Source organism: Cloeon dipterum, chromosome 2 (genome assembly GCF_949628265.1).
Source record: "Cloeon dipterum chromosome 2, ieCloDipt1.1, whole genome shotgun sequence".
NCBI lineage: Eukaryota > Metazoa > Arthropoda > Insecta > Ephemeroptera > Baetidae > Cloeon > Cloeon dipterum.
The window spans coordinates 738,072-750,704 of NC_088787.1; the positions used below are offsets into that span (position 1 = coordinate 738,072).

A 12,633-nucleotide genomic window follows, 5' to 3' on the forward strand; every position below is an offset into this window, starting at 1 on the left:
TGTCCCGACAGGACGACGATTTGACTAAGTGGCCAACATGTATTATGTAGTGCTGATTTTAAGTATTTCCCTCTTTAAACCCAACGACTTTGTCTCAATCCCTGCTGTGCACTTCAATGTACATTGTAAAACTAGAATGCTGTGACTAGAGAGAAACTGTTTTATGTGAAATGACGTATAAATAATTTTTTATAAGTTATATAACTCTTGTGTGACTTACAAGTGTTACAATAATTTGTCTAGATATAATAAAAATATAAAATAATTAAATAAAACTATGTATCTCATTCAGAAAACCCCTAATTACCAATATTCTACGGAAATTAGGACATCATTTAATTTCCATTTGAAATTAATAATAACGCAATGATAGCGGCCAATATTGGTGCCAATATTAGAACAATATTGAAAAAAGTCACATTTTCACATTGATATAACATTAGACGCCAATATTAAAACAATAATGGTTATTGGGAAATAATGTTACCCTAATATTAAAACAATGAAGATTTTTCGCAGGGCTGCGACAAAATTGAAGATGCAAGAGGGCTGCAAATAGACTCGGTTGGAAGGCTGTGGGTGCTGGACAGCGGTAGCGACAAATGCAATTCAAAAATATGGACGATTGACTTGATCAAAAACGATCACATCAAACTAATTCACCGGTTTTCTTTTCAAAAACATATGCACGATTTGGTGATTGATGAAACTCCCAACGAAACCTTTGCCTACATCTCGCGATGGAGCGAACGACACATTGTCGTGTTTAGTTTGGAGAGAAATCAATCTTGGATAGTGGACACGCCAGGAATCAAGGTTTATTCCATTGCCCTGTCCTCTAAGGTTGAGAAACCGAGACAGCTCTACCTCAGCAAATACGACTCCAAAGAACTGTATTCAATTCCTGTCGCCGCACTAAACAACGGAACTCGGATTGCAAATCCGAAAGCAATCGGAAACTGGACTGCAATTAATTCGAATAGAATGCTGATGGACAACCACGGGACCTTGTACGCCGCCTTCAGGCAGCAAAATTACATTTCCTTGTGGAACACTTCCCAGCCATTTGAGGAGCAACGATTTCACGAGGTAGGTGACCAATTTAAATAACTTTGGAAAGAGCATAATTTTGAAGCTCGGATTTTTTGTGACGGCGGGTGTTTGGATCCTCGTTAAATTTTTATCCGTCGCAAATTATTTAGCGCTCTCACAGTTCAAATGAGAAAAAATTCGTTGCTTTTGTGAGCCAGTGAGAGCGTGTGCTCAGCCTTAAAGAAAACTCGTCTCGTTCGAGGCGGATTGGCAAAGAATGCGCTTTTGTTGTTGTCGATTTCATTTATTGGAACTCTGGCCCCGTCGTTTCTACTTTGTGAAATTTGTGAAATCGATATTGGTTATTGCCAGATGAAAATTAAATATGTAACTAACGACGAGCAGAATAAATGATTGTACTCTCAAGATTATTATTATTTTGGCAATACTTCAATTTAAAATGCAATAATTTCATATTCTGATCGGAATTCAGCGAAGTGATTCAAAATTAAATGTATCCATTTTTCTGCACAAACCCTAGGGTAAAATATATTAATCCATAGGTGAACATGTTCATTTTTTAAATTTTAAAATTTTTCTTGATTCAAAATTATTTGTAGATATTTGATATGCTTCAAAATAACTTTCTTCAATTAGCCAATTGAATATAATAGTTAAGAATTAACTAATTTTTTAAATTCAAAGAAGGAAAAAAAGAAAAATTCAATGGTCTATGGCGGAAATATTTTGCTTTAAGAGTCCGCGAGTAAAAATTAAAAATTGCGCGAGGAGGAAACAGAATTTTTGGCAGAGAAATTGAGATTTCGTTCGTTTTGAATAAATAAACTTTCTCAAACTTTTTCTCGCTCTCGTGAAATTTTCAAAAACGATCAAAAATTTAACCCTGCTGCATTTTAATTAAAATTTTATCAATTTCACTAAAAGCTCTCACTAAGAATTCTAAATCATCGAGTCGGTACGTTGCTTGGTTTTAGGTCGCTGGACTGGGTTCTTTCTGGCCCTTTACTTTTGCCTTGGACCAAAGTCGTAATTTTTGGACGACTGTCTATGATAGGGACAGAAAGCCAAAATACAGACTTCTAAAGGCTGAAGTTGGTGTTAAATCCTACATGTTCGAGGCATCGCCAGGTAAGTTTGCTCTGAACACACACAACTTTTTAATTCCTTCCAAAATGAATGAAAAAATCTCACTTTTCTTCGCGAGTATTTAAAGCCATGCAGCCGAACAGCACTTTGCAACGAGTTCGTTGCTGAAATCTACGAATCAAAAAGGGCTCGCTTTCAATTTTTTATTTCTAGCTGCCAATTTCCATTTTCACCTTTTCAAATTTCACGCAGTTGGTAATGTCAATCGAATTTTACTTATAACAATAATGAGGCATATTTCTATGGGACTTTTTACAAAAATGACACAGATATTAGAGAATCTTTGTTTTTATTTTCAAAATTTAAACTCCGTGCTTTTTTATTTTTCTTTACTTTAAGGTTGGAAAACAAAGAAATAAACGTGCTTATTATTGCATTAATATTTACATAAAAAAGAGCTTCTGGTTTTATCAAAACGTCGCGGGACCGGAATAGCTCGCATTTTTAACTGTAGAAAATTTCAAAAAATTTATAATGGTCGGCTTTGCTGAAATCTCTAGTTTGGGAAATCCCATTTAATGTGACACTTAATACTTTTTCTTTATTTGCTGAAAACCCAACTCGGTTAAGTCAATCTCAATAAAATCGTGGAAATCTTTTTTATGAATCTAAAAATTTCCGACGTTTTTATGGCAAATGCAACTTTTTAGCACGTCAAAGGAAATAATTCTAGAAGCAGCAGGATATTGAGTCAGAATTATTGTTGTTTCAGTTACGCCCACCATTCCAACCACCACTACCCTTTCCCCAAAGACCAAACCAACGCCTGTCATCGTTACAGAACGAACCAGCTCATCTAATCCAACCACAACAAAACCTCCGACGTCCACAACCGAGATTCAGGAGTGCAGCATCCTGACCGAAAAATTACACCAATATCGGCTGTTTATCATCATTCTTATCTGCTCCTACATATTTACCGTCATCCTGTCGGGTTTGGTCATTCTTTGGCTCGTTTTGAAACTGAAGAGAAAGCATTCGATTCCGCCAACTACCAACGAGGCACAGCAAATGTCCGTTTTCCCCGACGAGCCGGCCGAATACCACGAAGTTCAAGATTCGAGAATTGCCGCCGCAGCTTCCGTTCCGGAAGAGTACGATGACGTCGGCGCGGCGGAAGTGCCGCTGTACGAGGAAGTCAAATACGATGGTGCCACGCCCCCTTCGCCTGTTCTCTACGAGCGGCCGATTATTCTCAGCCCGCGATCGGCGAGGAGAGTGAAAGCGATGCCTGCCAGGCAGAGGACTTTCGAGAAATTTGGAGAGGCGCCTCTTGCTCCAGTCGAGTACGACGACGTCGGCCCTCCTGACCCCGAACCTTTCTACGATCAAGTTGCGCCGGAACCTTCCAGGTCGCCCCAACGCGAAGACACCACTTCCGACGCGGCGCAATACCTCAAAATCATACCGTGAGCACCAACAAGTAGTAATTCTTATTTTTCATTTTATCCTTAACATAGTCGTGTGTTGCTTTTGCAAAAGATGAGACGTTAATTTATCATGAATATAACGTAGCCATTTTTAAAATTAAAAAATGCAAGTCAAGTGTTCAGTGTGATGTGAAATCCCTCAATTTTTGCTTTTACTTTGCTCTCTAATTTTTGAACAAATTATGGAAAGAGAGAAAAAGCAGCGTGCTGTTGCGGTCGGTCGGAAATGAGTCGAGTGGCGATAAGAAATTTTATTCGCAGCGATAAATTTGTATTGCTTTCCTTCAGCAAATTAAATAAAGTTTATTTAGTGGTTCATTGTTAATAGACGCTTATCCTTTCTATGCACTTCATATCAATTATTGATGTAATTAGTCAGCATGAGCAATAAATAATATTATGTGTATCGTTATCGATTTTTAAAAAATAAAAATAACAAAAAAACTTGTAATTTCTTAGTATTTTATGTTGTAACATTCCCTTGTTCATTTTTCAACGCATAAAATTTTAAAGAACAATAAAATTCATAATTTAAAATTAAACCTTGATTATTTTGTGAAAATGAATGAGAGAAAGCAGTTAAGCTGTTGGTCGGTTGAGGAAATGAAGTCAAGCGATAACAAATTTTACACCCAGCAGCAATAAATTTCTTCATGCGTTCCTTTCGTCAGCAGGTGTTTTAAAATGTTTAAAAAATAAGCCTTGAAAAGATAAGAGCAAATTATCTCACGCGTAGAGCGGATGAAATAGTTCTGAAATTGACCTTCGAACCAAATAAAATTAAATAATCAAAATTTAAAAAGTAACCAGTTCACCGTAATTCCAGTCCCTCAAATTTAATTTAAAGCTTGAAAAGGCCGAAAACGGCGCAGCCTGCTCTGCTTTTTCATCATTTCCTTCCCCTCGTTGCATTCTCTTCACGAGCCACCGCGCCTCCTCTTCCCCTCCCGCGCCGTTGCCGCTGACGTCACCAGCCAGCCCAGTCTGATTCTCTGATTGCGAGGCCAACGATTCTGAATCAACAAATCGCAGGTAAAAAAACTCAAAATCTGCTCAAAAGTCGAGGGACCTTTTCCTCCAGGGTGCCAAGCACCGATTCAGGGCTGAGACCCTTTTCTTTTAATAAAAATCATCTGCGCGGCGATCAGATTTCCAATTATTTTATCAAAGTTAATTTCATCCAAAGGGAACCTTGTCTCACTTTCTGTTTTATTTAAATTAGAAGCCATTTAAACTGGATAAACAATAGCAAAATAAATTTCAGACGACGCCATTTTGGCCACACGTTTTTCTGTGAGGATCGCGAGGAATTAAATTCGAAATCGGCAGAAAGGAGATAAAAAAGCGGCGCGGTGGACACTTTATCTCGCGGCTCTGGGTCGGCGTGTGCGGCAGCGAAATGCGACAAGGAAAAAGCCGACGAGACCCGAGAGCTGCAAAAAGAGCTCAGATTGTTTCACGCACGCTTTCGTCACTTGAATTTATTAAATTAATTGTTGCTTCAAGCCGGGATGAAGTTGGATTTCTATTGGATCAAATGGTCACACAGCTAATTATATTTTTATTTCTTGAGTTTTCTTATTTTTTACAATTCTACGAACAGAGGATTTTTTAATACAAGCCCAAAAACAGCCTGGCCAATAATAAGGAAACAATGCTCCCAGGATTTTATTTAAAACTTAGCTATCAGATCATTTTTTCAGTGTTTCTTTGCTAACTTCGTCACTCATTTTGGCCTTTGTCTATATAAAAATTCAAAAATTCCGTGTTAAAAGTGAATTTCGCAGTTTTCATCGGCCTCTCTCTAAAAATTAAATAATTGTTAAATATTTATGACGCATGGCAGTGACTGCCAAAAACCCTGCAAGCAGTCTATTCAGGTTTTTGCCACAAATTTCGATGCTTTTCTTTGCTGAATTTTGCATCATTTTCTTCCTTTGGGCGCGGCTCGGCGGCTTGAAAAGCGAATTTGAGTCGGCCAGCCTGCGTCAGAGGCTCGCAATCAGACCGCAATTTCCTTTGTTTGCCGCAGATTGCGAGTTATTTCCATTCGAGTCGAGCGAGCGATTGACTTTTCAATTATTTCTGTGGTTTCTTATCGAGCCTCTGACGCAAATCAACACATGTTCCAAAATTGGAGTTGCAGCCGGTGCTTTTGTAAATTTATTAAGTTAATAAAAAACGTTTGGCCTTTTTGCGTGCTTATTTCGGGGGTTGGGGCTGCCGGGGGCGAATGGGGTTGGCAAAAATGTGCACCGACCCTCCTCAGGTCGCGCTACCTGACGACTGTTATTAAGCGCTACTTTTCGGTTCCTTCGTGATTATTAGCGTTCATCTTACGCGGATTTCTCGCTCGCGGAAATGTGCAGCGTGCTTTCGGCCGGCTCGCACACACTTTTGTTGATTTTTTGTTTAAAATTCGTGCGTTCGTCGGATCGTCAACCACGACCCCTCATCTGACGCGTCTTGGGAAGGGCTTTCACCTGACACACCCGACAAACCTTTTTCAGGGTACCCCGACCTGATACCCTTTCCTAGGCCGAATTTTAATTATTTTTCCGCAGTTTCGAGCTTATTTGCACATACTTGGAGACGATATATATTTCACCCTCGACTGTCAACGACCTTCCTCAGGTCAAGCAACCTTCAAGTTGAGATTGCGCGGTGAAATAGCTTAAATTCGGCGGTGCTGACGCTCATTTTTGGCTTTTTTGAAGTTGCGATCTTGCACTCGCGGAGACCTGCAAAGTGCACACGGGCGCTGTACGGCAAAGCGCCGCGCGGCGCCCGAACGACTCCTTTATAATTTATGCAGATCGGCATTTTTGTTTGATAATTTTTTTAAGCCATTTACCTATCGGCGAACGGGGACAATCGGTTTTTATTTACTGATAATTCGAGGGGTAGAGGGATGAAAGGTGACGCGACCCTCCCTCGCCGAGCCCCACCCTGGCAATCGGTCCCCGAGTGGGATTGGGCCATTTTTTCGTCGCCGCGGCTCCGCCCAGCCCCCGCGCTGCCTGGTCATGGTCGAACGTGCGCCCGATTCGGCGCGCAAGAGCAAAGCACTCGTCAATGCTATCTATTTTATTATTGGTCTCTCTAATTTCTAAGATAATGAGAATAATTAAAAATCAGATGCGTCCGTCTTTGGATTCCTTAAGAATTGTCTGCAGTTTCTTTCTTTTCCAGTTTTCTCAGCATTAATTTCACTCGCATTTTTCTGCGGCTGAGATTAAATTATTTCCTTTCTGCGGCACTTTATCAACGCTCGAATATCCTGCTCTGAATTATTTTCGAAAAGCAGTGGGATATAGGGACACGCGTGCTGCCACATGGTGGTAAAAGAGTCAAGCTTTTCGAGGCTCTGATTAATAGTGCGTACTCGAAATTTGTGGCACCATCTTCCGGTTGAAAACTGAAACAATTGTGAGCAATTATTTCACAGCTCGATTTAACTGAATGATTGTGAGCGTACGAGATTTAATTGAGTTTATTTATTGAATTAATATTTTATTCTTCATACATTTAGTGCCTAAAAAGACCTTCGAAAATTGGTTAAAACTTAACAGTTAGAGGAAATTCAGAAGTTTAGTGAATACACGCGCGCTGCGAAAAGCCCATCTTGGTCTACTTTGTAGCAGCTTAATTACGGTGGATATTATTATTATTTGTTATCTAAAATCGGTAGCAAGACGGAAAACGCGAGCAGAGGCGAGTGAGCGGATGCGGAGCGACGCAATCACTGATCCGACGGAAGTATTTTCAGAGCCGCAAGGCTGTCTCGCTCCGTATCGCTGAATAAAAATTGGAGAGGGCAGAGAATTGGCGATCGGTGCATCTAAGTGGGTCAAGGGTCACTTAAGGTCGTCAAAGAAGGCAGCAAGGGATAATTCCTAAATTTCAATAATCGTGGTTAAATTTCCCTTTCTGCTTGCTCGCTTTGGAGCGCAAGAAACACACGGACGCATGCGCCTCACGAATCTACGGGTAAAATCAAATGGGAAATTGGGACCAATCAGCGATCTCCAATGAGCAATTGAGTAACCAGAGTCACGAAAAAGTGGTGGGGGTTTTCTCGTGAGTGGGAGAGTGACGTCATTGTTACTTGTCGCGCTGCAATGATTGACTCAAAATCAGCTGCGAATAAACAAAAGAAAGCTGACTCAATGCTAAAGAGAATATATTCTACCAAATAAATCCTTTTTTTTTTTGAAATAAAAATTAAAAACGTTAAATTACTAAGGTGTTGGTCATTGCTAATATTAATATAGAGGTCTCAGCCAGCTGGGAAATTTTTTGTTACGTGGGCAGCCGCAAGCCGCTGGTGAAATTGGGTCAAAAATTAAAAATTTAAGGAGAAAAATGTTTTTAAAAACACTATCAAAGCCGCGCCAGCCGCCACCGAGCCTAAAAAATGGCAAAGCCGGTCCCGACTTAAATTTCGTGGCTGAGACCTCTTAAAGGTGAATCAAAATCCACCGATGGCCTCTGGGGCGGATAAAAGCGTTGTTTTCCTGCCACTGTCGATCGACACAACTCTTGCGCATTTATCAAGCGAAAAATTTCCGGGTTCAAAGTAAAACGCAGTTTCTTTATCTGTGCTAGCGAATTTATGACGCATATACTTGCAGAGGCAAAAAATAAATTTTTCGTAAAGAGAAACCCTTTATGCTGGAAAATAGAATTATTGTAGTTGGATGTACGTCTGTTTGTGGGGAAAATAGAGGAAAAGGAAAGTTTTTGGCAATTTTCACTCTCTGAAAGCCAAAGAGGGCGGTCAGGGACACCTCCGCACGTCCAAGAAAATATAAATAAGTGAAAGAGCAAAGCGTAATTATGGAGAGGGTGCACACCCCGCGTCAAGAGGGGTGTCCAAGCCCTGCACCCGCCAACAAAAGAAAGGATCGAGAGGCTGCGGAGAGAGAGCGAAAAAGGCAGAGAGTGAACTTTTTATCGACGGCCGGAAGCAACCCGCCGCCGGTCCGCCAGCGAAACATTCTTTGCGCCTTTCCAAATGCTGATTTCAAACAAAAACGACCTGAACTTTTTCAAAAAGTTTGCCATCTGGAGCAACTGACCCCAAACCCGCAGAGTTTTCATTCAGGGTCGTAAAAACCCTGGAACGAATTGCCACCTGTGCTCAAAAACCATACAGGGTGAAGTTGAATATTCAAAAGGGCGCATCGCGATGACTACGGTCTGTTGCATCGATTTTTCGCTTTCGTTTCGGGTTTTTATAAAAAAAAATTTTCTTTGCTGAATTTCAGTTCGATTTGTTCCTTAGGGAGCGGCTCGGCGTCTTGAAAAGCGAATTTGAGTCGGCCAGCCTGCGTCAAAGGCTCGCAATCAGACCGCAATTTCCTTTGTTTGCCAGATTGCGAGTTATTTCCAGTCGAGCCGAGCGAGCGATTGACTTTTCGATTATTTCTGTGGTTTCTTATCGAGCCTCTGACGCAAATCAACATGTTCCAAAGTGTTGCCGGGGGCGAATGGGTTAGCTAATGTGCCTAAAACACGTGGAATTTTACGGCGAGTTTTGCCAACTTCAGTTTTTGAACGTGCGACCCATAGGAACCGAGATTTCAAATTTTTAAATTAAAAAAAACGTGGTTTGGACAGCAATTATTATTTTTTCATGCGGGCCCTGTTCGCGCCCACCAACGCGCCGCTTTTTCTCAAGCGAAGGAGGGTAGAACGCACTGCAACTGCATTCCCGATTTCGATTTTCGCGTAATTAGCACCTGAGCATTTCAGGGTCGAAGGGTGAAAACTGAAAAAAAGCAACGCTCCCTGATTATACTTCCGGCGTCGGCCCTCGGCAACAATTAAAACATCTGGGAGTGTTTTGAGACCAAATTCGACCCGATTGAATCAAAATCCTGGGACGCAATTGATTTGGCGCGCGGCGCGAAATTAATTTTGTTCCTCTCCCAAAAAGATTATTCGGTAAATTAAAATTAGAGTTTTAATTAGTAAAAAAATTATTTCGGCCACGATTACCACACTATACTCTATCTAAAAATTCTGATTTTGCACAGACGGCAATGAGGGCCGTCGCAAATGCGCACACGGGCGCGGCGGAGCCCCTGGGCAATTTCTTTTGATTTCGGCGATCGGATCAGTACGAGCAAGTGGAAAGAAGCCCAAATCTCGATTTACATCATTTTGGCTTTACTAAAATTGATTTTATACGGGTTTTTGGGTTTAACACACGCGTGTGTCATATTTCCTGTTGGCCGGCGTTGACGAAAGTGGTTTTATTATTTTTTTTTAAATTCGACCTTTAGTCGGAGAGTCGTCCACGACCCCTCATTTGACAGGTCTCGGATAGGCTTCGACCTGGCATGCCCAAACGACCTTTCTCATGGTACCGCGACCTGACATCCTTGCCCAAACAGAATTTTAATGCTTTTTCCGCGTTTTGGTGTGGTGATTTTTCACCCTCGTCCGTCACCGACCCTCCTAAGGTCGAGCTTCTTGATGAATGTTATTACGCGCTACTTTTCCGTTCCTCCGTGATTATTAGTGTTCATCTTACGCGGATTTCTCGCTCGCGGAGCTGCGCAGCGTGCTTTTGGCCGGCTCGCACACACTTTAGTTGATTTTTTGTTTAAAATTCGTGCGTTCGTCGGATCGTCAACCACGACCTCTCATCAGACGCGTCTTACAAAGGGCTTTCACCTGACTAACCCGACAAACCTTTTTCAGGGTACCCTGACCTGAAATCCTTTCCTAAGCCGAATTTTAATTATTTTTCTGCAGTTTCGAGCTTATTTGCACATACTTGGAGACGATATATATTTCACCCTCGGCTGTCAACGACCTTCCTCAGGTCAATCGACCTTTAAAGCGGCAAAATAGCTTATATTTAGCGGTGCTGCCGCTCATTTTTGGCTTTTTTGAAGTTGCGATCTTTCACTCGCGGAGACCTGCAAAGTGCACACGGGCGCTGTTCGGCAAAGCGCCGCGCGGCGCCGCGCGGCGCCCGAACGACTCCTTTATAATTTATGCAGATCGGCATTTTTGTTTGATAATTTTTTAAGCCATTTACCTATTGGCAAACGGGGACAATCGGTTTTTATTGTCTAGTAAATTGACGGGTAGAGGGATGAAAGGTGACGCGACCCTCCCTCACCGAACCCCGCCACCCAACCCACCCTGGCGATCAGTCCCCGAGCGCGATTGGGCTTTTTTCGGCGCCGCGACTCCGCCGACCCCCGCGCTGCCTGGTCATGGTGGAACGTGCGCCCGATTCGGCGCGCAAGAGCAAAGCGCTCGTCAATGATATCCATTTTATTATTGGTCTCTCTAATTTCTAAGATAATGAGAATAATTAAAAATCAGTCGCGTCCGTCGTTGTCTGCAGTTTATTTCTTTTCCAGTTTTTTTTTACATTAATTTCACTCGCATGTTTCTGCGGTTGAGATTAAATTATTTCCTTTCAGCGGCACTTTATCAACGCTCGAATATCCGGCTCCGATTTATTTTCGAAAAGCGGTGTGGAAGGGACACGCGTGCTGCTACATGGTGGTAAAAGAGTCAAGCTTTTAGAGGCTGTCATTTACAGTGCCTACTCGACATTTATTGCGCCATCTTCCTGTTGAAAACTGAAACTGTTGTGGCCAATCAGTTCACAGCTCTTTTTGACCGACGGATTTTAGTACCTTTTTAATATGGGAAAATATTAACCTTTACCCTTTTATGATGAGTAAAGTACGTGATCGAATTTTTGGAAAATATACAACGCTCTTCATCTTGGTCAACTTTATAACAGAGCGTAATTACGATGTTATCAGAAAACGACGAATAACGAGCAGAGCAGACTGCGGATGGGCTGCGGCGGAAGTATTTTCAGAGCCGCCGCACTGCCGTCTCGCTCCTTTCGCTGCTGCTTACAAAACGAAGAGCGCAGATAAAAGCGTTCTTTTCCTTCTATTGTCAATCGACACAACGCCTGATGCATTTATCAAGCGAAAAGCCGAAAGGCGCTGAAAAATTTCCGGACTGAAAGTAAAACGCAGTTCTTTTATTTGTGCTTGAGGATTTTCAAAATTAATGACGTAATAGTTGTAGAGCCAAAATATTTTATTAATACAAATCCTTTCCTGATTATTCCTCTCGCTTCCAAACGAAGGGAAATCGAGCCGCAAGCAGCATCTGGCTCATAGGAGAATTTAAAAATAAATAAAAACGGGAATTTTGCGCGGCTTTTGGGGTTGAGAACGAGGGTGGGGGTGGCGATGGTGCCCAACGGACGCATAACTTCACCACGAGTCCAGAAAATTCGCCAATTTCGCTCGATTGGACCCGGAGAGCGTTCATTGCCGGTCCACCGCACACGCAGGCCAGACGACGGTCTTGCGACAAATTTGGAGGCAACTGTGTTCGACGCTTCTGATTGGCCGCTGGACCATCTCCTGATTGACCTCCGTTATTTCGACGCAATTATTGACTTTCCGACCGGCAAATAACCAACATAGATCGCAACTCAGTCCCCGGTGGGAATTACGACTGCGCAGAAGGTTTCGATTTGCGTCACGCATGCGCGGTGATGAGTTTCAGCCTTCCTGTGAGATTAAGAAGCGATCTGAACATACTGCGCATGCTTGAGATGCGCACAAGTCTACTGCGCAGCTTCAGAATGGGCTCAGTGAAAAATCCTAATGTTTTCGAACATCTGGTTAGCCCGATAATTGGTGAATAGACCGTTAGATGGCAAATCAGGCTTATGGAAATGCAACAAACTACGCGGGAGTGAAATTATTAGGTCGGCACGCCTCTTTTGCGACGCTTCTGATTGGCGTCCATTATTTCGACGCCATTTTCACTTCTGACCGGCGGGAAAACCAACACAGATCACAACCCGGACCCCGGTGGGAAAAATAAAATTTAAAATGCGTATATGCAACCTGTTTCTCTTTGAAGTTCTGCAGGTTGCATATATATTTTTAATTTGTTAGGTCTCTTTCAATATTAATTCAAAGCGATGAATGTAAAATTT

The 12,633-nt window shown here is 42.0% G+C and overlaps 1 protein-coding gene across 1 annotated transcript in view; it reads left to right on the forward strand.

Annotated features, from left to right (window-relative positions):
* The window catches only part of LOC135935831 (uncharacterized), a 43,391-nt gene that overhangs the window by 19,680 nt on the left and 11,078 nt on the right, over nucleotides 1–12,633 (forward strand). The window lies entirely within an intron of this gene.